The sequence below is a fragment of the Natator depressus genome, chromosome 16, assembly GCF_965152275.1.
Source record: "Natator depressus isolate rNatDep1 chromosome 16, rNatDep2.hap1, whole genome shotgun sequence".
NCBI lineage: Eukaryota > Metazoa > Chordata > Testudines > Cheloniidae > Natator > Natator depressus.
The window spans coordinates 707126-732009 of NC_134249.1; the positions used below are offsets into that span (position 1 = coordinate 707126).

Sequence of the window (24884 nt, forward strand, 5' to 3'; positions counted from 1 at the left end):
ACAGATATTTATGAAGTTATTGGGAGGTGAACTCTCTCCAATTCAACAGGTTAATCATTAATATTTGGAGGATTTTCTTGCCAGGCTGTATTAGGAAGAGAACATCCCCAGACAGATATTTAAATTGCTTTATTTAACTAAAACAACAATGTGAAGTATTCTGGATATTTTTCCTGAACAGCAAACATAATAGTTTAACAAAAAGCATATGTTTCTCACTTCTCACTTTTATCTCCAGACTTCTTTTCCTTGTCCAGATCTATTCTGCCCCCAACAATCTTCTATTCATTGAACTTTTCACTTTTAAAGAGAGGTAAGGGGTTGACCCTGTGTCCACAAATTTGCAGAGGGACAATAGAGTTGAGGTCTGTTACTTCTCACCTCTCTATATTATTTATTTATTTAAAACATTTTTGCTGTTAACAAGCACGTTACCTCTGGAGACACAAATCCACAGTTTGAGAACTGCAAAACTAAGCATCTCTGATGTACCTTAATTAAAACAATCTTTAGATATTTTTTCCTCAAAAATCCAATTTAAATTTAAAAAATCAGATTATTTGATTTTTTAAAAACGTCATTGATTTTTATCCACCCTCAAAGTTGGGCATGGGGACGGGGGGAAGGATTGGTCTCCAGCTGGAGTGAGGCAGGGGACAGGGGCAAGATGAGCACAGCGGCGGATGAGGGGAGGACTAGTCCCTGTTGACTGGAGCAAGGCAGGGGCTGAGTGCAAAAGCACACTGGGGCAGGAGCTAGGGTTGGTCCTTGGAGCAAGAGACGGGCCGGGGGTAAACTGCAAGACCAGCAGGACTGGGAAGGGGTTAAACAGGCTCCCCCCCACTCCTGCCCACATACAGTGGTTACATACCTTAGCCCTGGTTCTAGCCTATTCTCTTCGTCTTGCTCTGCACTGAGCTGAGGATGGGAGCGCACTGAGCACAGGGCTGGGTGTGAAGGAGAAGGCTGGGGGTTGGGGCGCAGGGTCTGAACAGGAGGTAGAATGAGGGAGGGGGCTCAGGGTTGGGGCAGGAGGTTGGGGGTGTGGAGCGCTTACCTGGGGCAGCTCCCATTCAGTGCCAGGGGTGCAGGTTGGTATGTGGGGGGGGAGGGTGCAAGAGCTCCAGTTTGGTGCTCGGGGTGGGGGTGGGGATGTGTGGGAGGTGCAGGTGTCAGGACTGGGTGTGTGTGAGGGGGGTGCAGGAGTCAGGGCAGGGTGTGTGAGGGGGTGCCGGAGTCAGGGCTGGGGCGTGCAGGAGTCAGGGCAGAGGGCTGCATGTGTGGGAGAGGGCTGCAGGGGTCAGGGCTGGGGAGGTGCGCTGGAGTCGTGGGGGTGCTCCCAGGCCCCTGCCCTGAGCGGTTCACAGGAGGGGGCTGGAGGGGGTATACCCCAATTCCACCCCCTTCCTCAAGGCCCTGTCTCTGCCTCTTCTCCACGTCCCCCTCCCTCTGCCCTGCACACCGCGGACGGGGGGCAGGGGGCGGAGGTGGGGCGAGTCCGCAGCGAGCTGCGGGGCGAGGCGGGAGCTTGGCTGCCGGCAGCCTCGGAGCAGCAGGACCGAGCCCGGGGCGCAGCCCCACCAAGCTTCTCCCCCGCAGGAGAGAGCGGGGGCAGAGAAGAGTTTCTGGGCCGGGGCCCCCCTACCCCAGACTCCCCCGCCCCCCATCTCCAGCAGTCCGGCCGCCCCCCCCCTTTTTTTTTTTGCACTTGGGGCGACCCTGATTCGGGTGTGCCTGGGCCCACCCCGTGCGCACGCCTCTGAAGCTAGCATTATTGTGTGATCCTTGAGAACCCCGGAGCTGTGCTGTCCCTGAGCAGTGTGAGCAGGAATTGTGCTTTTTCACACTGCTTGTGAACACACGGGAGTCCAGCTAGCCGGCTTTCAGCTCCCCCACTATAAAAAGTGATCAAGCCCTTCCTGTACCACAGACCCAGGGCCTTGATGGGACGGGTCAGCGCGGAGAATTCAGGGCTTGCCAACAGGGGGACACTCAGCAAAATGAAGTTTGATTAGTAGAAGGTGTGACTTGAAAGTGGATTAGTTAAATGGCATCGAACCCCTCACTAACCCCATCAAAGAACTGACCTTACATAGCGCATCAGAGCTCAAAGCTATTTCTTTATGTTTTTTGGGAGAAAGCTACATATTCCACAGTCCACACCCCTCTTCAAATGAGAGTTTTGGGGAGGTTGCAGAGAGGTTCCCTGTGCCTCTCTGGTGACTTGGCTTCTGGATTCTCCTGGTCTTTACCTTCTCCTGCTCCTGCAGTGTTGATTTTCTCTCCTTCACCATCCTGCAGCCGCCTCCTTCTCTTCCTGTTGAAATAGCAGCAGCAGTTGCTCTGGTATCTTAGACCTTGTCTACACTAGAACTGACTTCGGTATCACTTACGGCGCTCAGGGGGGTGAATAATCCACCCCCTGAGCGACGTAAGTGATCCCGATCGAAGCGCTGTTGAGGAGAGCGCTGTGTCGGCAGGAGAGCTTCTCCGGCTGACAGAGCTACGCCTCTCACGGCGAGTGGGGCAATTAAGCTGATGGGAGGAGCTTAGAGCATCTTCTAGTGTCGATGTAGGATTAGAGCTGAGTAGCTCAGTGTCTAGATAAACCCTTTACTATGACCAGAACTATGAACAGAAGCGAGGTAACAAACTTGCAACAACTCTGCAGGATGGTGTGGTCCCCACTTCACACTGTTTAGCTCTGTGCTCAGAGCACTCGGCTGGCACCTGGGAGACCCAGATTCAGTTCTTTCCTGTCTGCCAGAGGGAGAGAGAGGATTTGAACAGGAGTCTCCCATGTCTCAGGAGGGGCTCTAACCACTGGGATATTCTGATCTGGGGCTCCCTCCGTTTCTCCTGTTGAAGCTGTTCTCCTGTGGATAAATAATGAAAGAGTGATTGGAGCAGGCAGACTAGACCCAGGGTCTCCTCCCAGGTGGATGCCCTGACCACTGGACTACAGAGTCCTTCACGTTCTCTGGCCCAATGATGATTTCAGCACTTATCCACAGTGGAACAGAGTGGTATTTGTCTCTTGAGTGCCTGCTACTAGTTGGGTGTGGTACTGCAATCTTTCCCCCACTCCTGGTGCCCCCTGTATGTTGCTGACCTCACAAGGCATGTCTGCAGTGACTCACACCTCCAGCCAGGTCTCACAGTCAAAAATGAACCCCTTCCCGGGTAGCAAAGAGCTCAGCCAGCTGTCTGCCTGCCTGCCTGCCTGCCCTCACCAGAGTCTTCAGCCCCACCTCAGGGCCCTTTAAATCCAGCCCTTTGCTCAGGTTTCTAGAGGAGTCTTGTCCCCTGTCCAGGGCTCAGGCCACTTCATCACTGGGGGAACCCAGGCCCACTCACAGCTCCAGATTCCAGCCCAGGGATCTTGTCAACAGCAAGCGCCTACTGCTTCCTTTCATTAATTCCTGCTACATTCCCTGGGCCTCTCCCCACCTCTACCTCGTAACGGTTTCAGTTCCTCTCACTCCCCATTTTAGCTTGTGCAGCCTATCAAATGCCTTTTGGCCAGAGCTGAGCACCCTTCTTTGCTCCTCCACCCACAGCAAGGAACTGAGCAGCTGAGGTCCTGCAGCTCCTTTTTATAGGAGGCTGCTGGGCTCTGACTGGCTGCTTCCATGAGGCTTCTCTAGGCAAGCCTAGAGGAGCCCCCTCTGCTGCTCCTTCCTGGGGCAGGGAGTAGGACTGCAGGGCCACCAGGAGGAGGCCACAAGGGGCCAGGTACATCCCATCACAAACAGGCCTCCAGATTTTGGATGCCAAAGTCCTGGGTTTGTTTGGGTGTCAAAGCCAAACTCCTGGGGTTTGATCTGATAGGCCCTAGAAACACTCCGGGGAGTGAGGGGAGACATTGGGGATCGGTGGAGGGAATGAGGGGAGAAGAGCAAGGATCACTATCACTCCACCCAGCAGAAATGGGGCTTGGGGTGAAGAGAACTGGGCTGTGTGAGAAGAGACAAAAGGCAGGAAACCTACCGAGCATGTTATGAGAACCTGTCTAGACCAGAAAGTTGATTCACCTCACCCCACTGAGCCTTCTACAGAAATAGTCTTGTCTTTTAATGCTGGGCTGGGGGTCTGCTCTTCCCCAGGGTCCCCCTTCATGTAAGGGGCACTCTTTGCTGTTTGATTCCTGAGCCTTTCGGGTGGAATGAGGTCACATTTTCAATTCTCTGCATCCACTAGGGATAGAAACTTAACTTTATTTTTCTTAAATGAAAGCCAAAGTTCTCATCTAGCCATTGGACGCCAGGAGCTGGGCTCTTGGAAACCCCAAATACCATGAGACCCATGATAAAATCACGTGGTGGCAATACGGAGGCTGAGACTTTCAGAGCAGTCATGGGGATTTAGATCCATAATTACCTGAATTGAAGAAGTGCCTAGATGAGCAGTTCTCCACTGGATTTTTGCTCTGTCTGCCCATGCAGTCATAGCAATTTCACAGTGGCCACAGCGTGAGCAGTTACAATATTGCACTGACAGCATTGCAGTAGATTGATGAGGGCAGAGGCAGCACAGACCAGATGTCACTCATTGCATGACATTGGTACCCTGCTAGCAAGAAAAGCTACCTGGAGAGGAAATACGCAGGAGGAGCAAGCCTCCAATGCAGTTAATGGGCTGTCCTGGCCAGCTGTAGTCCCTGGGAGGGGAGCTAGGGTTGCAGATACATTGTAGAGCTCCACTTCTTCTTCAGGCAAGCCCAGCTGGCTCCGTATTGCCCATGAGCTCATCCTACAGACCAATCCAATGGAGACAGCAAGAAAGGAGTAAAATGGGACCAAGGGCTACAGAATGGGGCAGCAGCAACAGGGACCAGAGCTACAGAATTCTGCAGTTTACAATATTTTATTTGGTTGCTTAAGTCTATAAAGAGAAAAATTGTAAATGACTGTCTAACAGTCCCCCCTCCCCCAATAAAATCAATTAATGCATCTAACAGTGTTCAGGGAAGGTCCCATAGTCCTGAGGAAATGCCAAATCCTGGGGCAGGTTGCTGGGCCTCTCCTCTGGCCCTGCCCTTCCAGCAGTAGAACTGCTGCATGTTTTCAAGTGTCACAGGAGCCTCTTACCCTGTGAGCAACTTCTTTTGAGAGGGGTCAAAGGCATTAAACCAGCCAGGGATTTTAACGCCACTAGGCCGTTATCATCCAGTCCTGTGATTCCCAAACACATTTTTGCTTTAGTTGAACTTATGGCCACAGCAAACTCAACGTGGCTGCTGCTGTGACAGTTAAATTGTCCTGCGAGGGCTGGGGGGAGGGGGGGGGTCAATGAGCAGAGGTGCGTTGGGGCTCCTGCTCTGATCAGGGGGCAGGCTCCAGTCTAGAGTTTCTGTTGAAGTATTTTTTAGAACAGCTTGTGAAGGGCTGCCCAGAGCTTCAGCTGGGTGCGCTTTGGTTGTCGACTGTAAGAGCATTTCTTGAGATTTGATCCTGGGAACCACACGGATACATTTCAGGTCTTACGCTCAGCATCCCCCTGCTAACCTTTGTCGTTTCAATCTCACTTTCCTACTTGTAAATCCTTTTCTTGTCACTGAGGCCCCTAGGGTTGGCTGCAGGATAAAGTGGCACTTGTGTAATTTCAATCAGTGTTTACACGTGCATTCTCTTCCTCCCAACACACTACTTTGCACCAGAGCCAACCTCACCTCCAGGCTGTTCCCCCACCCCACCCAAACTCTCTGCTACCTCCCCTGGGGCAGATGCTTCTGCCTCCCTACCTCTCCTATATGTCCCCTCCTGTCAGCTTCTCAGTGGGGATGGCACAAGTCTCACACGCACCCCCAGTCCCCGCTACTGACCAAAGGAACCCCTGGCCCACACTTGCTACAACCTCCGCACCCCTTTACCCCCCTCCCTACGGACCCAGCTCCCTCCAGGTCCCTCCTCCCCCAATGGCTGCAGTGCCCTCCCCACCACACTGCCCCCACCTGCCTTGCTCCAATCCCTACAGCCCCAGCCCCTTCCGGCTCCAATCACCTCAGCACAAACCTGCTCCCTGTGGTCCCCCTACAAGCTCCCCAGCAATGGCTGTGGAAGGTGGGGGGTCCCTCTTGGCAACCGCACACCCACAGCATCTCCCTAAGCAACAACCCCCTCAGACTCTCCAATGGCCCCCCCCGGCAAAACCTCCCTTGCAATGGCCATGGTGCTGTCCGGGCTCCCCTCCCCCACCATAGCCTTCAGTGTCCTCATTCCCAGCCCCTCCTCAAGGACCCTGGTGCTGCTGCCCAGCCCCCTGCCAGTCACTATAGCCCTGGGGCACCTCACAGGAGCCACTGGATCCCAGACCTTGACCCCCCAGAACCTACAAACTGGCCGTGGCACTCTGGGCCCCGCTAGCTATGGAGTCCTCCCCCAAAGCCCACCGACAATTCTGTGACCCCCCCACACCACAGCCTTCGCATCCCACTTAGTCAGGCTCCCCGATCCCCACACAGCAAATAGCCTCAGCCCCCCAACTGCTACCACATACTCCCCTTCACTGCAGCCCCCCCTTAACCGCCAGTCTCCCCTCCCCCAGTTCCTCCCTCATCACACACCCCTGGGGTGTCTCTTCAGCCCCACCCCCCAGAATTACACATGGAGCACACCCCTTCCCCCGCCCCCAAAGGCCAGGCCCGGCCTTCTGTCCACAGCCACCCCCCACTCCGCTCTGGCTCCCCCGTGTCGGAACCGGACTGTCGCCCCAGGTCCAGGGGGGAGGGCAGCCGGGAGAGGGCTGCCGCGGCCACTTCCGGTGCCTCAGACCCCGTCCCCCGTCCCTTTGATTTCTTCATGACAACATGTTATTAATGGTTGGTTTCAGAGTAACAGCCGTATTAGTCTGTATTCGCAAAAAGAAAAGGAGGACTTGTGGCACCTTAGAGACTAACCAATTTATTTGAGCATGAGCTTTCATGAGCTACAGCTCACTTCATCGGATGCATACTGTGGAAATTGCAGAAGACATTATATACACAGACACCATGAAACAATACCTCCTCCCACCCCACTCTCCTGCTGGTAATAGCTTATCTAAAGTGATCATCAAGTTGGGCCATTTCCAGCACAAATCCAGGTTTTCTCACCCTCCGCCCCCCCACAGACAAACTCACTCTCTTGCTGGTAATAGCCCATCCAAAGTGACCACTCTCTTCACAATGTGTATGATAATCAAGGTGGGCCATTTCCTGCAGAAATCCAGGTTCTCTCACCCCCTCACCCCCCTCCAAAAACCACACACACAAACTCACTCTCCTGCTGGTAATAGCCTATCCAAAGTGACCACTCTCCTTACAACGTGCATGAAAATCAAAGTGGGCCATTTCCAGCACAAATCTAGGTTTTCTCACACTCACCCCCCCACACACAAACTCACTCTCCTGCTGGCAATAGCTCATCCAAACTGACCACTCTCCCCACACTGTGCATGACAATCAAGGTGGGCCACTTCCAGCATAAATCCAAGTTTAACTAATGACTTAGTGGCTAAGTCATTATGCAAGGTAGCCTATTTCCCCTTGTTTTTTCCTCCCCCCGACGTTCTGGTTAAACTTGGATTTATGCTGGAAGTGGCCCACCTTGATTGTCATGCACAGTGTGGGGAGAGTGGTCAGTTTGGATGAGCTATTGCCAGCAGAAGAGTGAGTTTGTGTGTGTATGGGGGTGGGGGAGTGAGAAAACCTGGATTTGTGCTGGAAATGGCCCACTTTGATTTTCATGCAGGTTGTAAGGAGAGTGGTCACTTTGGATAGGCTATTACCAGCAGGAGAGTGAGTTTGTGTGTGTGGTTTTTGGAGGGGGGTGGGGGGGTGAGAGAACCTGGATTTCTGCAGGAAATGGCCCACCTTGATTATCATACACATTGTGAAGACAGTGGTCACTTTTGATGGGCTATTACCAGCAAGAGAGTGAGTTTGTCTGTCGGGGGGCGGAGGGTGAGAAAACCTGGATTTGTGCTGGAAATGGCCCAACTTGATGATCACTTTAGATAAGCTATTACCAGCAGGAGAGTGGGGTGGGAGGAGGTATTGTTTCATGGTCTCTGTGTATATAATGTCTTCTGCAGTTTCCACAGTATGCATCCGATGAAGTGAGCTGTAGCTCACGAAAGCTCATGCTCAAATAAATTGGTTAGTCTCTAAGGTGCCACAAGTCCTCCTTTTCTTCATGTTATTAATGTTTCTTGGGAGTGTTTTCTGAGTCTAAAGATGTGAGTTTCTTTGTCTTGCAGGAGGATTGTTTTAAAAGCTGATCGTCTTTTGACTGTGAGTTTTTTCATCAGTGTGAGGGATGAATGCTTTCCAGATGGAGAGTCTATTGGGGAGATGGTTGGTTGGGTTTGGGGGGTTTTTTGGTGAGGGGGGGCAGATTGGTAATATTTGAGGTCACACATATAACGATAACTGCATGAGTTACAGACTTCTCCGCCCCCCCAGCCCACGTTCCATGGATCTTGCCTGAGCCCCCCATCCCAGGGCAGAAGCCTGAAGCCCGAGCCCCACCGCACCTGGGAAGGTTGGAACTCCCACCGCTTGCCTGCTCCTACAGGGCTGATGACTCCGGAAGTGGGTAGGGACCAACCCCTGCAGGCAGCCCCCGGGGAAGAGCCATTGCTTTGCTGCTCCCGACTGCCCCTCAATTCCAGCACAGCAGGGCCGGCTCCAGGCACCAGCGTTCTAAGCAGGTGCTGCGGCGGCCCTGGGAAGGGGGGCATTCCGGGTGCCATCAGGGCGGCCCTCGTCTTTCCGCGGCAGCGGTAATTCGGCCGCACCTTTCCTCTGCAGGCTGGTCACAATGGTAGTGGTGGGGTCACATAGGCAGTTGCCCTCAGCGACCACCAGAGGTCGCTGCAGCAATGAGAGGGGGGATACATGCCAGGCATTGCCGCACCTGGCCACCAGGAGTCACTGCTCCAACAAGAAGGCACCTAAAGGGCACTCCCGTGCCTGGCCAGCAGGGGTCACTATCACAGTGCTGGGGGGGAGATACACATAGGGCACTATCCCACCTGGCCAGCAGGGGTCAGTGCCCCAACAGGAGCGGTATTCACCATGCACTGCCTCACCTGGGCACCAGGGGGCCCTGCACCCTGACACCGACCCACACATACCCCCGGTGAGCAGGCGTGTGCCTGTGTGTTACTCTGCACTTTAAGGAATGAGGCAAAGGCTAATTTTATTTAAATTTCTGATGAAGAAAGCTCTGAGTTACAACCCTCACCTTGCTGAGCACCTGCCCATAGCCAGAGCAGTGTCCCCGCTGACAGCAGAGACCCCAGAACACAGAGACCCAAAGGGGAAGCAGCTTTTAGGTGAAGCAATGACAGACCCTGGGGAGGGGCTCTGAGGAAGCAGAGAAAGACCAGCTAACTGCAGAGAGGAACATCATAATCTATCAGGGAGAAAGAACTGACTCCGCGAGGACATCACACCAACTCCAGCCAGGCTGGGAGACCAGCAATTTCGGGGCTGGAGCAGCTCCAGCTAGAGGCTGGGCGGAGGCAGGGGACCTCAGTCTCTCTGCCGAGCAGGCTGCTTTGGGTGCAAGGAGGGACAAGGAGCCCCCCCGGCCAGGGTCTTGCTGCCCAAGGAGGGGGAGATCTGGGGCAGTCTTTGGAGGAGCTGGTTCAGCAGCCGTGAGCCCGCTGGCTTGTCCAGGCCTGAGCTCTCCAGCAGCACCCTGTGCACAGGTGTACGCACGGGATGGAGGCACCAGTGTAACGCTACAGGGCCTGACTCTGCTGAGTGCTGCCTGCAAGAGACGGGGCAGAGTCCAGGGCAGATGGGGCAGGAGATGACAGGGCCAGCACCCATGAGCTGAACCCATCACACCTCTGGCCCATGACATCACCACCCGTCCCTGCAGCTCTCCACCTGTCCCGCTGTCCATCCAACCCTAAAGCCCCCCATCCACCCCCACTGTATGCAACATACAGCCCTTCACCCATCTGCCTCACACACTCATCTATCTCCTCATGCATCCTGCCGGCCCTCTGGGTGTCCGTGCAGTGCCCAGCACAAGGAGGTGTGGACAGGGCCCAATTAACCTTCTGTGAGCCCGGCACCAAACATATATGTGGGTCCCCATGGGGGAATGGGGTATGGTACAAGGGGGCGTTGATCACCAGAGCCAGGGGCCGGCCAGGGGTAAGGCACAGGGAGGTGGAGGGAGGGAGACACAGCTCCGGTCTGCACAGCCCCACACAGGGGCTCTGTTTGCAAACCCGCAGCCACCAGACACATACTGGCCCACCCAGCCCTGCGCTGCCAGCGTGCTCTGCCATACCACCCCCCTGCCCATTGCTCCCCACCCTATTATGCCCAGCAACTCCCATGCCCAGTGCCCCCTCACCCAGAGATCTGGCTCACAGATCCCTGTGCCCAACACTCCCCACTGCCCAGTGCCCCTCTCACAGCCCCCCCACAACTGCCCAGCACCCCATATTCCTGAGGAAATTCAGCACCAAAAAATTAAAAATTCTGTGCACTATTTGAAAATTCTGCAAATGTTATTTGTCAATAAATGAATGTGGAAGCTCCGGCCCGGCAGTGGGGAGCAGAGGCCACTGGCTGCGTGGAGGTGGGAGATCACCCTGCAGCCTTCCCCCTCCCCCGTCCCCTCCCGGGATAGGGACTCGGCCGTGAGGCTGCAACCGACCCTGACACAGTGTAAGGGATAAACCTGCCCCAGAAACACTCTTGGCCACTGCCCCTGCGCCAGGTGTGGGCAGACAGGCTCAGCCTGGCAGGATCGAAGTGTGGAGGGGCTCAGTGTGAGGGGATTCGGGTGGGGTAAGAGGGTTCTGTGTGGAGCAGTCGGGGTGAGGTGGCTCACTGCGGGATCTGGATGCACAGGGGCTTGTTGGGGGGTTCCAGGTGCAGGCGCAGTGGGACTCTGCAGAGGGCTCCAAGTGAAGGTGGTTGGGGCTCAGCAGGAGGTGTGTAGGTGTGGGGAGCTCAGCACAGGACGGGTCCGGGTGCAGGGGAGGTAGGGCTCATTGGAGTGCGGGTCCAAGTGCAGCAGGCTAGGGCTCTGTGGGGTGGGTGTCCGGGGGGCTTATCGGGGTGGTCCAGGTGCAGGGGAGGTGGGGGCTTGTCAGGGTGAGGGTTTGATGGGCCTGCTTAATGGGGAGCCTCAGCTGCTGCAAAGGGGATGCTGCATGCCGGGCCCTGCTTCCCCCTGCCCCCGCTTCCTCTATCCCCTTCTCTTCCCCATCCCGTGCTCCTTCCCCATTGCCCCAGCCCTCCTCATCCCACCCCATTCCTTCCCTACGGCTTAGTTCCCCCCGCTCCCCCCACCCCGCCCTGCCCCAGCACACGCATTCACTCCTGTACAGAGAACAGGATGGCTCCTCCCAGCACGCAGACGGGGAGCCCGACAGGCACTAGGACCCAAAAGGCAGCGTCCACCTGCAAAGTCAGCAGAACTGAGAGCTGGGGGTGGCTCTCTTTCCAACAGAGCTCCTACAGCCCATCAATCAGCACTGAACAAATATCGCAACACTGACACCTTCCAGGCCAGATTTTAGCAGAGAGCCTCCAAGCCTCACTGCGGGGAGCTTCCCCCACCAGCCCTGAACAGAATATCGCTGCCAGCCTCCAGCTCAGGGTTGAGCCTTCACTTCCTCCCATGCAGCTCTCAGAGAAAAAGCTCCTTCGGTTCCCCGAAGGGGAAAATCCACAAACAAACCTTCCCTTTGCTCTCACACCTCTAGGGGCCCAGGACAGCCAGGTATCCATCCCAGCCCATGCAGGGGTAGGAGTTCCTGCTGCTCCCTGTTGACAAACACTGACCTTGCGCTGCCCTGGGGGGGCTGGGGGAGCTGCCCCATTTTCCACACGTACGTCCTGTTTCTGGGAAGGAAGAACTACGGCCCTAGTGTTAACTCCCTGCTGCACCGTACTCTGCACAAGGCCAGAGCCTCACCGGGCCGGAGCCTCCTTTGTCAGCCACCTGCGAGAGGAGCAGGCTCGCTTCCACAAGACTTGGGGAGTTCGGAGAGACGGGGCAGAGGACGAAGTCTAGAGACACCAGTGGGAGCCCCATGCCCTGAGCTAAGAGAGCTAGTGGCCGATAAAAGAGCCTTCGCCGTAGAGCTTCCACCACCCACGGCGGAGAGGAGCCAGCAGTGGCGGGGGGGGGGGTCAGGGGGCGGAGAGGAGCCCCGGGGCTGGCTGGCCAAAAGGAGCGAGCAGTGGGCGAGAGGGGAGAGGAACTAGTGGGTAGTGGGACCTCGGGGCACATGGCAAGTGGAGGGGGCCAGGCCGGGACTCCTTCTGAGCGTGGGCCTGGTGCCACAGTGCCAGTGGCACCGTTCGAAACCCAGTACTGGGCGTGGACCCCGAGCGAGGCTTTTGGGTGATGCAGTAATGGAGCCAGGGATGATAAGGGGGATTCTAGGTATCTCTAATCCCAACCCCACTTCTCCTGTGCCCAAAGCCATGACCACGAATCCACCCCTCTCCGTCTCAGACCCCACAGCCCCAAAGACATGACTGGCCACTCACGCTGTGACCCAGTTACGCCAATGAAGTCTCCCCAAACTCTCTAGAAAGATACGGGGTGGGAGGGGCAAGCCACTTAGCCCACCAGGGCAGAGACCATGGCCATAGGCAGACAGACCCAGCCGAGCCCAGAGGAGACTGGGGGAGGGGGGAGCAGAGGAAGAGGATGCAGGCAACTGAACATAACAAGTGTCCATGAAAGGAGAGAGAGAGTTTGAGTGTGAGTTGGCCAATACAGTAGAGAAGACAGAGAGAGAGAGAGAAACCTAGGAGGAAGGAAAGAAACTCAGAACAGGGAGTCACCCTCATGGATTCAACCTTCTCCTGGGGAGCACACCCCACTCCTGGCCAGAGAGAATCATCCCCCGCAAATGGCAACATCATCTCCCTTGAAGCCACAGCTAGGCAGGAAACCCATACCCAGCTAACGGGAAGTCCCTGCTTGGAGCCAGGGGGGCTGTGACCAGAGCCCTCCCCAAACCAGACACTTACCTCACTGACAGCGACAGCTGCTTCGCTCCCAGCTGGACAGGTCTTGCCTGGCATCAACAGGATTCACGCTGTCACTGCTCTCACTCACTTTCCATCTCACCTCGGGGCTGGACTCCGTCCTCATGACTTCTTTCCCCTTGGTATCAAACACAACACAAGAGGGAAAGAAAAAGCAATGGTGGCGAGGCTCCTCTTCTCGCTCCTCCCGCACCCCAGGGCTCTGGCTTCAACCCTCCTCCCCTTATGCCATCACAGATACAATTAGAAATCGCCCCTCTGCACCTGCACCCAAAGGAGTCACTCTGCACAGGACACGATTGTCTCTTCCCCTGCCCTCCATACCACGCGCAGCTCACGGCCTCTGAAGAAAACTAACCTGGGAAGAGCTGAGGAAGAGAGTGCCATCACCGCTGACTCACACTCAGTGTGGGAAAGGCAGAAAGCTCAGGACTGTTCATCTCTGCTTACTGGGATGTCCAGCCTGCTCAGCTCCACTTTTCCAGCTTCTCCTCTGCCTGGAGCTCCTGGGCGACTCATCTGCAAGCGCAGGAAATAACCGATGAGCGAGGCAGCCCTGCCCACAGCTCTACTGGTACGTGAGAGCTCGGCCGCCCTCCGTCTCCCACATGCTCTAGAGCCGCCCCACGCAATGAAAAGAGACAGAGCCAACGGGCTGCGTGGCCAGTCACCCCACCTCCCCCACTGTCGCCTCCAGGACCCGCTATGATTCTCTTCCCTCCTGCTAGATGGTGCAGGCTCTCGAGACCAAGCCTGTGGGGATCAATGCGCACTTCTCCTGCCCATGGCCTGCGGTAGGAGGCACGACAAAGAGAGAGAGAAGGTGTTTTGTCCAACACAGAAGACAAGACAGAGAGAGAGGGGGAATAGGAGAAATTAAAGTAACTCAGCACCTGGAGTCACCCTCCTGGATCCAACCTCCTGCTCAGCTTGGACATGCCACTCCCATCAAGAGAGATGAGCAGTCCCCAAACCAAGCACTCCTCTCACAGACAGAGACAGCTGCTCCACTCCCAGCTGAACAGGTCTTGCCTGGCATTAACAGTGCTTGCGCTCTCGCTCGCTTTCCATCTCTCCACCAGGACGGACTCTGTCCCGCCCCCCTCACCCTCCAACATACACACACACACTTACACACTTCTTTTCCCTTCGTGCCAAACACAATGCAAGAAGGAAAAACAAAAGTTACCGTCACACTCTGCCATGATGGCGAGACTCTGCTTCTTGCATCTCCCACATCCCAGGGCTCTACCCTGAATCCCCTTCCCATGATGTTCTTGGAGCTACAATTAGAAGCACCCCAGTGCACCTGCACCCAAAATCGTCACTCTGCACAGGAGACTCTTGTCCCTTCCACTCGTCTTAACCCCGCAGAGCCCTGGGCCCAGCTAGGATGCACCTTATTATTCTTGAGTACTGGGGCGCTCGTCTTCTCCTTCCTATCCCTCTTGGACTCCATCTGTGAGAGAGGACAGGGAAATGTTACAGACACAGACACCTTCCCCCAGCTCTCTTTGCGCCCTGGGCTCACACCTGGTTGTCTCCCGAATCCTTGGCGTTGTCCAGCATGTCTCCCTCCACAGAAGTCACCTGGCCTCGTCTTAGATGCCATCTTCATATCGCTGTTCTCCTTCCCAGAGCTCCTGCTCTGCTCCTCAGACCCGTCTGTCCTCAGCTCTGCAGGCTGAGAGGAAGGGGCACCGTGGGATCACACACGCCCCATTCCAGACACCCCGTCGCATCCACAGGGCTCCCAAACGGTGTCACCTTTGGCCAAAAACCACAGCCCACCCTGAGGGAGCAAAGAGTCTTTGTGAGACCAGCACACACCAGACAGGAAAAGATTCACACTCACACCCAGCCCAGCCATATTGGGAGCTTGCCCCCCCTTCCCAGCCACGGGGCCATGGGGCTCATGGATGGAGAAGTTTGGTGGGCTGTGGGGGCCCCTGAAGGACTAGCTCAGCGTGTGAATGAGTGACCAGGATATATGTGGGGGGCGGACTGTTGGGTTGAGGTGTTCAGGAGGACCCAAAGGAAGGGAATAGGGGGATTCAAGGTAGAGGAGGGAAGGGTTACCAAGGCGCACTGTGGGAATAGGGAATTTAGAGACCCCAGAGGGGATGGGTTGGGGGCATGTTTGAGGGCCCCACGGTGGCTGAAAAGGGGAACCCGGCAGGTTGGGGGGTAGCCGAGACTGGCGATGAGGAACCTGGCACATTGGCGATGGACTGGGGGAGGGGTGACGGAAAAGTGGGGGCCAGCAATGGGGAAAGGGGTGGGAGTCCTTTGGGGGTGGGGTGCTGAGGATGGCGGGAGGAGGTTGGGGGTGGCAGAACATTTCGGGGGATGCTGGGGGCCGAGGGATGAGGAAAAGGGTTGGGGTGAACTAGGGGGGAGTTTGGGGAGTGGGGTCTGAGGGATCCCCTGGATGGAGGGCGGGGCTGGGGTGGATGGGGGGATGGAGGGGCCCATGGGGGGGCTGGAGAGGATGTCGGGGGCCAATGGCTGAGGAGGGTGTGGGGGGGACTATGGGAGGTGTTGGGGGGGGGGCTGAGGGAGCGCATGGGTGGGGGAGGGATCAGGGGGCGCAGACTCGGACTGGGGCAGGGCAGGGTCAGGGCCGGGCTGCTTGTGGCACGCGGGTGACACGTGGCTGAGGACGGGAGAGGGACCCGCTCCGCCCACCTCTCCCTCCGCCCGCCCCTTGGGGGCCTCTGACCTTCTCCAAATGGCGTCCTGAGAGCAGCCCTCACTTCCTGTGGCCGCAACTTCCGGACATGTCACATGTCCTGTGAGCCCCCGTGTCTCCATTCTTCCAGGGCTAGCCCGCACCAGGTGAGCAGAGCCATTTACAACCCAGTGTCCCAGTCAGTGGGAGCCATCAAGCTTCCAAACCATCATCAACGGCCCACACTGTCCATAATTACAACAGGACTTCAGAGTCATACTTCATATTTCTAGCTTCAGACACAAGAATGACACGTGTACAAGAATGATACAGATAGGATGACCACACTCAGGAGATGATAAACCTTGTAGTGAGACCTTACCAGAGACTTTTTTGCATAAAGCATAATCCAGTTACATCATATTCACACTTATAAGCATATTTCCATAGAACATAGAGACTGCAGAGGTGTGGGGGGAGCCCAGGGCTGAGATAGCAGGTCATGCGGGTCAGGAGTGAGGGGCACCAGAAGAGCAGTGACTGGGGATTACTTGCTTTTGCCTCCTTGCTCAGCTTGACTTGCTGCCTCACCCCGTTCCTGCCTGAGTTACCGGGTTGACCTGGTGGCCGAAGCAGACTGGGGGCCAGTGGCGCAGGGAGGAAGTTGAGCTGGACCCTGAGCTAGACTAGACCCTGGTGGCGAGAGTCTGGCCACCACTTGCCACCCCACCCTGTTGTCCTGGCTTCCCCTACTGGACGTCATTTAGGGAGGGAAGTGGGGCTTCTGCCTCCCCTCCCCGATTTTCATACCGCAGAGGAGTGTGAACTGGAAAACGAACAGCTGCTCCACACTCCCACTGGAGGAACCCGACACCCTTAGCTGTGGCTGAGTGAGAAGTGTCTGTTGGCTGACAAGCCTGTCCCCGAGGAATGGGAACTGCAGCTGCTGCCTCCCCCTCGGCTCCAGGCTGCATTTCCCCTCTCCTAAGGGCCAGGCTCTCTGCCATGGAAACAGCTGCCACTGCTCTCCATGGGTCTGTGTTCCACACAGCAACGTACAAACCTGCTCCCAGCTGAAGCGGGGTCAGACAGTGACAGGGCTGGTGACACAAACACTTCAGACTATGAACCCTAGGGCCCTTTCTTTCTTTAACCCAGGACGTGCCAGTCAACTGCTAACCAGGGTGTTGTCTTCATCTTAAAATACCTCTCAGGACATTTGACAGGGGAAGGGAAACCCCCTCCCACCAATGGCTCCCTGTGAAGGAGTTGTACCATACCTGCCCCTGGAGACTGGCTCTTTTTATACTCTTGGAGCTTTTTCTTTTCAGATCCATCCTGATCCCAATCTAGGGGCCAACCTCCGCAGTTCTGCGTTGAGAATTTACTGCCATCACCCTCGTATGGCACTTTCTAGGTGAATGAGAGAAAGTCAGTGCGGGGAGTGACATGGCTCATGAATGCTGATGCTGTGGGCAAGGCCTGGACTCACAACCCCAGCAGTGCATCCTCCCTGCCCTTGCCAGTTGCACCCCTGTAGCTGCTGCCGAAACAAACCTGGGAAGTGGGCAGTTACCTGAGTCTGTGGTTATCAACTTTGGCTGGTAGCTGAAAGGCTGATGATTCCAACCACCTGAAGATGGCATAGGCGCCGACTTCTGCTGGCGCCGGTGGGTGCTCGACCCCCCTCTGCCCCTGGCCGCGCCCCGACTCCCCCCTGCTCCACCCCCTGTCGTTGCAGGAGGGGAATGTCACGCCAGGAATCCTGGTTCTCAGGCTCTCTGATGGGACTGCCCTGGGATGGGGGGTGCCGTGGCCGGATCCATTAGGTAACCAGACTGAGCCAACTCATACCCTTGGCATGCTGCCCACTGCAACGATGGGGCCTTTTAACACACACATCCTGGCCCGGGGTGGGATCCGGCTGCCACATCTGGTATCTATGCCCCAAGCACTGGTCGTCACGCAGAAGTCGTTGGTTTCCCTGATGAACGCATGGCAGAGGGGAAGGCGGCAGCCCAGCTGGCTGGAGAAGAGGGATCCATTCTGCCCCCCGAAGAGAGAGGGAAAAGGTCCATCTGACTGTCCTGGTAGCAGCACAGCGAGGATCCCTCTGGCCTCCCCCAGCCACGTCCATCCAGCCTCTCCACAGGACGGGGGCACCCAGCTCTCGGCAGCCCCAGCTTTCGCTCCTGAGCTCTCCCGGCAGACGTGCAGCAAGCGCACTTAGGGTGACCAGCTCACAAGAGTGAAATATCAGGACACTTTGGGCGACCGGGTCGGGGGGGGAGAGAGACAGACACAGGTGCACAGCCCCGACCGGAGCCAGGGCACACTGGTCTGCCGGGCCCTGTGCTACCAGCGTGCCCCTTCCTGCTGGGGGTGGGCCCACGCTGTGCCACACAGCTCCCCTGCCCAGCGCCCCTGGATCCACTATGCCCAGAGCCCCCCTACAACCCTTCCACCACAAACGCACAGTGCTGCGCACACACACACCCCGCCCAGCGCCCCCCTGCCCACGGCCCCACCACAGCTGCCCAGCACCCCACGCAGAACCCCCGACTCTCTCGTTTCCCAATACACACACATTCTCCTCCTTCCCAGTGCCCTTCCCCACAGCCCCATCACCACAACTACACAATGTCCCACGCAGACCCCACTGCCCAGTGCCCTGACACACACAGCTCTCCCCTACTGCCCAGCACCCCCCAACAGGCCCCCACTGCCTCGCCCCCCCAAAACACACAAACCTCCTCACTGCCCTCCACACCCTCACAGCCCAGCACCCCACACACACCTTCACACCCTGCCCCCTTCCCTGGCCGCACTCACCAGCCCTGCCGGGCGGTCTCTGGCCCCTAGGGTCAGAGTGGCGAGGGGGGGGTCTCCAGACTCTCCACCTGCTGCCCCCCCACAAGCGCGAGCTCCGTGGCTCCCACTGGCTGGGAAAGCGCCAACGGGAGCCACCAGAGCCGCCGAGCGGGGCTTGCAGGTGCCGGCAGCGCACAGAGGCCCCTTTGCCCCCCGCCCTGACCCTAAGAGCCAGAGGGACCAGCCGGGGGCAAGGTGGGGAGTCCCAGCGGTGCTTACATGGGGCGGCTCCCGTCCCGGGAACCATCTGGCAGGCTGGTCCCTCTGGCACCAAGGGTCACGGGTCAGGTCAGGTGGGGTCGGAGGCGGGGGGCGGGGGGTGGGGGGCTCTCTGCCCGCTGCCGGCGCCTGCATGCCCCGCCCCTGCAGCACGCGGCTCTCCTGCCGGCGGGCGGGCACCGAGAGCTGCCCCAGGAAGCAGTGAGCGACGGCGCCGCGGCTGCGGTCCGGACGGCCCCGATATTGGGACCAAGGGCGTCCCAACCGATGTAGGGTTACCCTATGTGCACGGGGGGCACCGCGCACACATGGGCCCGAGAGAACTAACCGATGGACTCCAGGGAGAGACGGCCTGGCCAGGCTCCCCAAAGGAGCACTGCAGCTCTGAACGGGGGTTTCCTGGCGAAACCGGCTTTGGCTCCAGGCTGGGAAATGGGGACAATGGCTGGTGCTGGCGATGCAAGTGAAGCCGACACTCACACTGTGTCTCCCTCACAGGTCCAAACCCGCCAGCAGCCGCAGGGCAGCCCCTGCTTCCGGCTTTCCAGTCCTTAGAGCAGTCGGAGGTGAGCCGAGAGTGGGAGCCTGCCTAGCAGCCTGGCAGCTGCCTATCTGGGTTCAGCTGGAAGCCCGACAAGCCGGGATCCCCAGAGGCCTCAGCCGGAGATACAGCTATGGCAGAGATGGGGTGGGGCACCCAATTCCTCCCCCTCCCCATATGAGCTCTGCCGGAGGGACAGGCCCGGCAGCGCGCATGCCGCACCATTGACTGGGGCAGTGAAAGCGGATTTAGCCCACGTCAATAGGACCCATCAACATTTTTCTGTAGAAGCTATTTTTGATGGAAAAGTTCATTTTCCGTTAAATGCTTTCCACACAAACGTTCGGTTTTTACAGAAAAAAATGGAAAACCCCAAATTGAAAACTTTCCACCCAAAACCTTTTGGGTTTGCAATGAAAATGTTCAGTGTGGCAACCAAAAGTCACCGTTTGCCCTGGAAACACGTCCCTGTCGGACCCGCTCCACACGGCAGGGGAAGAGGTGGCCCAGCAAGAGCAGTCGCTCCCAAGTGACCTCGTTCCAGGCTCCGCACAAAGGGGACTGGCTGCTTGGGCCCCAGGTGAGAATCCCCTCTCTTTAGAGCAATGCAAAGTGGGCAGGGGGCGGCTCTGGGCCTGTTCCCACCCATGGCATAGAGTTGCCTTGGTGCAGAATAACAAGTGCTGTTGGCCTGGAGCAGGGAGGTAACAAGAGAGGCAGAGTCTCTAGGAGAGAAAAGTTCTCCAGCCGCGTATTGCCCGGCACGCTTTGGCCAGCCTCCTAGGTAGGGTCTGCTCCTTGAGCTCCACTGGATAGAATTTATTTAGTGCGTGCAACTGGCTATATAATGAGCCGACTTCAAAGCATTCGCCCCACACCCCCTTGCAGGCGCAGCATGCTGCTGTCAGTCCCTGCGCTGCCGTGCTCGTGTTGGAAACAAACCATCTTCTCCGTGCCTGGGCACAACAATTCCTCTCTGCTGCCAATTCTGCCAGGTCTGGGCAGGTAGCACAGGCCTCCCAGGCTGCTGGAGAGTTCAGGCAGCTCATGGATGCACATGGTTGTATGTAAAACTGAACAGTCCCCTGGGGTCCCTGGAATGGGCTGCAGCAGCACACGGCGTAACTTCGGGGACTCCCAGCGAAAGGGGCTAAGAGCCGTGCTGTTGTCCTTGTAGGACTCACAAAAGATTCTTTCCATCCATGGTATTTTGCAAGCTCCCCCGGCATGACCAAACCTGCATTTGGTGTTTGAAATGAAGGAATCAAAGCAGAACTCCCAAGCCTGGAAGTCTGGCTCTGCACCAGGCAGAAAGGTTCCTCAGCCGGGTTTTTTCAGTTTCTGACCTCTTTGCCCACGTGCAGCAAGTGGATGGACAAGCAGCCCCCGGGGCTCCCAGCGTCATGACCGGTGAAGTGAAGAGGATTGTCCCAGTGGGCTTTGAAGACTTCAAAAAAGCTGGGATCATCTGTTGTCCTCAAAAGCCTTTCTATTGGCAGTGCCTAGCTGGGGGGTCACATCACTGACAGAACCTGCTCTCGGGAAAGTAACAGTGACTCCAAAGCGACAGGGGCTCCTCTTGGGGTGTCACTTATTCAAAGAGACCAACACGCTCAGGGCCTGGCTAGGCTCTGGGTGCGACAACAACACATATCGCTGCAGCTGGAGCGCTAGAGTGGAGACACTTCCTGCACTGAGCGATGGGGGTTACCGCGCTGGTGGGAATCCACTTCTCCAAGTGGCCGTAGCTAGGTTGATAGAAGAATTCTGCTCTCACCCCTCACCATGTCTACACCAGGGGCTAGGTCGGCTTAGCTACGGCACTCGGGTGGGTGAATTCCCCCCCGCCCCCAAGACATAGCTAGGTCAATCTGAATTTTAAGTGTAGACCAGCCCTAAAACAGACAAATAAATGCACATGGCCATAAAACAATCAGATTAGATAGATAGATAGATAGATCGCTGAGTGAGTGAGTTTTGGTTTGCTCACATCTAATTCTCAGTTGCTGATCTCTGGGGTCCAGAGGCACCATTTCTTTCATGCTCCATGTGTTTTAAGATACAGCTTCAATGTCTTTCTTTCATTTTTATAACTAGGGGGATGCCATTTGAGGGCTGTGAAGCCTTCCCCACTTCAGCTTGGAAATTGTGAATACTTTGCCAGACACTTTAGTTCTGAGGTAACTAAATATTAATACAATAATGTTACATGATCAAACATTTAATTCTTTCCCCCCAATATTTCTACCCATATAGCTGCCCGTATAGCTGCTACACTTTGTCCTGCTCTCCCTCCAGCTGCATAACTCCTTCTAATGGAGGAAATTGGGTATCCAGAAAATGAACACAGTGGCCAGTTGTGAAAATTTCGGTTTACATGACTTGCCAAACGTAACACAAGAACTCTGGGGCAGAGGCAGGGAGAAAATCCAGTTTACCAGGGCAGCATTCTTCTGTCTACACCATGGGACCAGCCTTTCTCCTCCTGAAATTCTCTGTCTCCTTCACTGCGCACTTTCCAACTTCTGCAGCACATGAGGCTGGGGTCCTACAGACGACAGCCTCCTTCAGTCCACAGCTTGATTTGTCCCCACAGCACTATCCATTCTGTGCACTGGATGAGGCCAGGATCCTGTGGGAAAGTGTGTGACCGTGCAACTAACGCATATGCTTCCTGGCAGGTGCCATCCACAGATGCTCCTTACAACCTGCCTGAGCAGCGTCTACTCAGCCTGAGCTGCGAGCGGGTGTACAAGGCACCAGCCCCGCTTTCAATCTGTTTTATGCATGTTTAAAAGAAGACAGGTGCCCACACGGATGGACACGTTTTAGCAGTGTCAGGCCAAGGACCGAATGTCCCTTTCACCCCCACGGGTGACCCTCCAAGTTCAGTTCTGGTGAAGAGCCAGAGGCCCTGGGACTTGGTGCCCCAGCTGATGGCAGGACCCAAAGCTCCCAGCAGAGAGGGGAGCTTTTGGTGACCCGAACCTCCATCTGGTTGAGCCTGTTGGCTCTGTAGCTGCTTCCGCACTCGGGGGTGGTTTGCCAAATTCTGCCGTGGAATCAGTCGGCCTCGGTGTCACCTGCTGCACTGCCCTCTGCTCAGAACTGCTCTCTTCAGCCCTGGTGAGAGGGACTGCATCTAGTCGTTTCATTCCACCCCAGCACAGGGAAATAAACTCCCCCTTTGCCCCTGGGCCTTAGGCCAACCCCTGTCGCTGGCTACATGTGAAACAAGAGCGGATGGAGATTATTCGAAATATTTCATGTTGCCAGGTGTTGTAAAGCATGAGAAAAATCTTTGCCACCACCTGGCATATCTCTAATTACCATGGAATTTGGCTTCTACAGGAGACAGGTATAAAAGCTGTGATTGATCACGTGTGGCACAGAATGCCTGCTTTCCTCCTTTCATGTACGCAGGGAACCCCAAACAGTCCAGCATGGCTGACCTGCCCCGTCCGAGCCAAGGGATAGCCAGGGGAATCTCACTGGCCCACTTTGGAGTAGCCCCTGTATTAGAGAGTTGGTATCAGAACTGTTTTAGAAATCGAACCATGCACTGATGTCCCATTCTGGTTGTCAGGGGCTCCCAGAAACACATGGGAATGGGCGATGTAAATAGAAGAAAAGTGAATGAGTGCTGGTGGAAGGAAATCTGCAGGAGCCTCCGGGAGTTCACTGTCCATATCCAGTGGGACTTTGGTTCCATTTAGCCAAATTGCCTTTGAAAATCTCAGCCTAGATCATCAACACTTTAAGCATAGCAGTCTTGTGTTTGAGTGTCTTTAGCAGCCATAAGAGAAAATGCCATTCGATACCTGTTAACTGCAGGCAGCCCCAGGTGTGCCAGAGATGCGGCGTTTGCAGTCACTCGCATGTTCAGAGACACTCTACCTGGACCATTGCCCGAGGGCAGTGGGTGTGTGGGCCGTTTCGCAGGAGGAGTCAGTGTTCATGAGGACAGACTAGTTTTGCCAGGGACTCTCAGGATAGAACCTTTCTGTTCTTTAAACAGGCATGAGACTTTGTTAGAACAGAGCATTGTCTGAACGTTGGAACCTATAGAAATTGTAAATATGGGCACCTGGAGCAGTAATGACTAGTGCACTTGCCATAGCACGCGCCGGTGTCCCACTCCACACGCCTGAATGCTTGGGGTGAGCACTGAGCATGCCAGCTCTTCCAACGGGTTAGATTTCAGAAGATCTCCAGGCTGTCCTCTGACAGTGACATGCTCATCACAAAGGAAAAGGACAAAATTTTACTAGAAAGTCCTGGTGATTTTGTAAAGCTTTAGAGATACAAGTTCACAGATAGTGTTAATGAGCTTTGGTTCTGCTGCCAACATCCACTGAAACCAAACCATGCCGTGAATCATTTTGCTAGCTGCCGCCGTAGGGGTTGTGAGGTTTTCCACCCAGAGGAATTGTTCCCTGGTTGGGATGGGGAACGGTGAAGTGCTGGCTGGGTCTGCCAGCTAGGTCTGCAGATGTGAATCCCCTCCGCTGTCTTGTATCTTCCACCATTTCCCCTTGACACCCAATGTGCACTCGCACTCTGCATGCCCCTTGCCAGAGGGTCCCGGGGGGGGGCACTCAGATTCTGAGCTGGGGCCCTGGCTATTGTCTGTATTCTACTGGAGATGTCTATTATAGACCCTGGGGTTGGCTTCTCTATGGAGACTGACAGCTCTTTGGGGCAGGGACTGTGTGCTACAGTGTTTGTACAGCCCCTGGCACAGTGGCACTGCATGCTGGGTTGATCTCTAGGCACCACTGTAATAACTGTCATTAAAAATAACATCAGAGTCCAGTCCAGATCCTCTTGCAGAGATCATAGAATCATAGAATATCAGGGTTGGAAGGGACCCCAGAAGGTCATCTAGTCCAACCCCCTGCTCGAAGCAGGACCAATTCCCAGTTAAATCATCCCAGCCAGGGCTTTGTCAAGCCTGACCTTAAAAACCTCTAAGGAAGGAGATTCTACCACCTCCCTAGGTAACGCATTCCAGTGTTTCACCACCCTCTTAGTGAAAAAGTTTTTCCTAATATCCAATCTAAACCTCCCCCATTGCAACTTGAGACCATTACTCCTCGTTCTGTCATCTGCTACCATTGAGAACAGTCTAGAGCCATCCTCTTTGGAACCCCCTTTCAGGTAGTTGAAAGCAGCTATCAAATCCCCCCTCATTCTTCTCTTCTGCAGACTAAACAATCCCAGCTCCCTCAGCCTCTCCTCATAAGTCATGTGCTCTAGACCCCTAATCATTTTTGTTGCCCTTCGCTGGACTCTCTCCAATTTATCCACATCCTTCTTGTAGTGTGGGGCCCAAAACTGGACACAGTACTCCAGATGAGGCCTCACCAGTGTCGAATAGAGGGGAACGATCACATCCCTCGATCTGCTGGCTATGCCCCTACTTATACATCCCAAAATGCCATTGGCCTTCTTGGCAACAAGGGCACACTGTTGACTCATATCCAGCTTCTCGTCCACTGTCACCCCTAGGTCCTTTTCCGCAGAACTGCTGCCTAGCCATTCGGTCCCTAGTCTGTAGC

General features: G+C 55.8%; 2 long non-coding RNA genes across 2 annotated transcripts in view; both read right to left on the bottom strand.

Moving 5' to 3' along the window:
• The window catches only part of LOC141999978 (uncharacterized), a 695529-nt gene that overhangs the window by 644006 nt on the left and 26639 nt on the right, over nucleotides 1-24884 (bottom strand). The window lies entirely within an intron of this gene.
• LOC141999980 (uncharacterized) lies at nucleotides 5394-13332 on the bottom strand. The gene is made up of 3 exons (XR_012642143.1): nucleotides 13004-13332; nucleotides 11334-11416; nucleotides 5394-5575 (listed from the first exon to the last, which is right to left on the bottom strand). It is a non-coding gene; the product is annotated as an uncharacterized LOC141999980 (long non-coding RNA).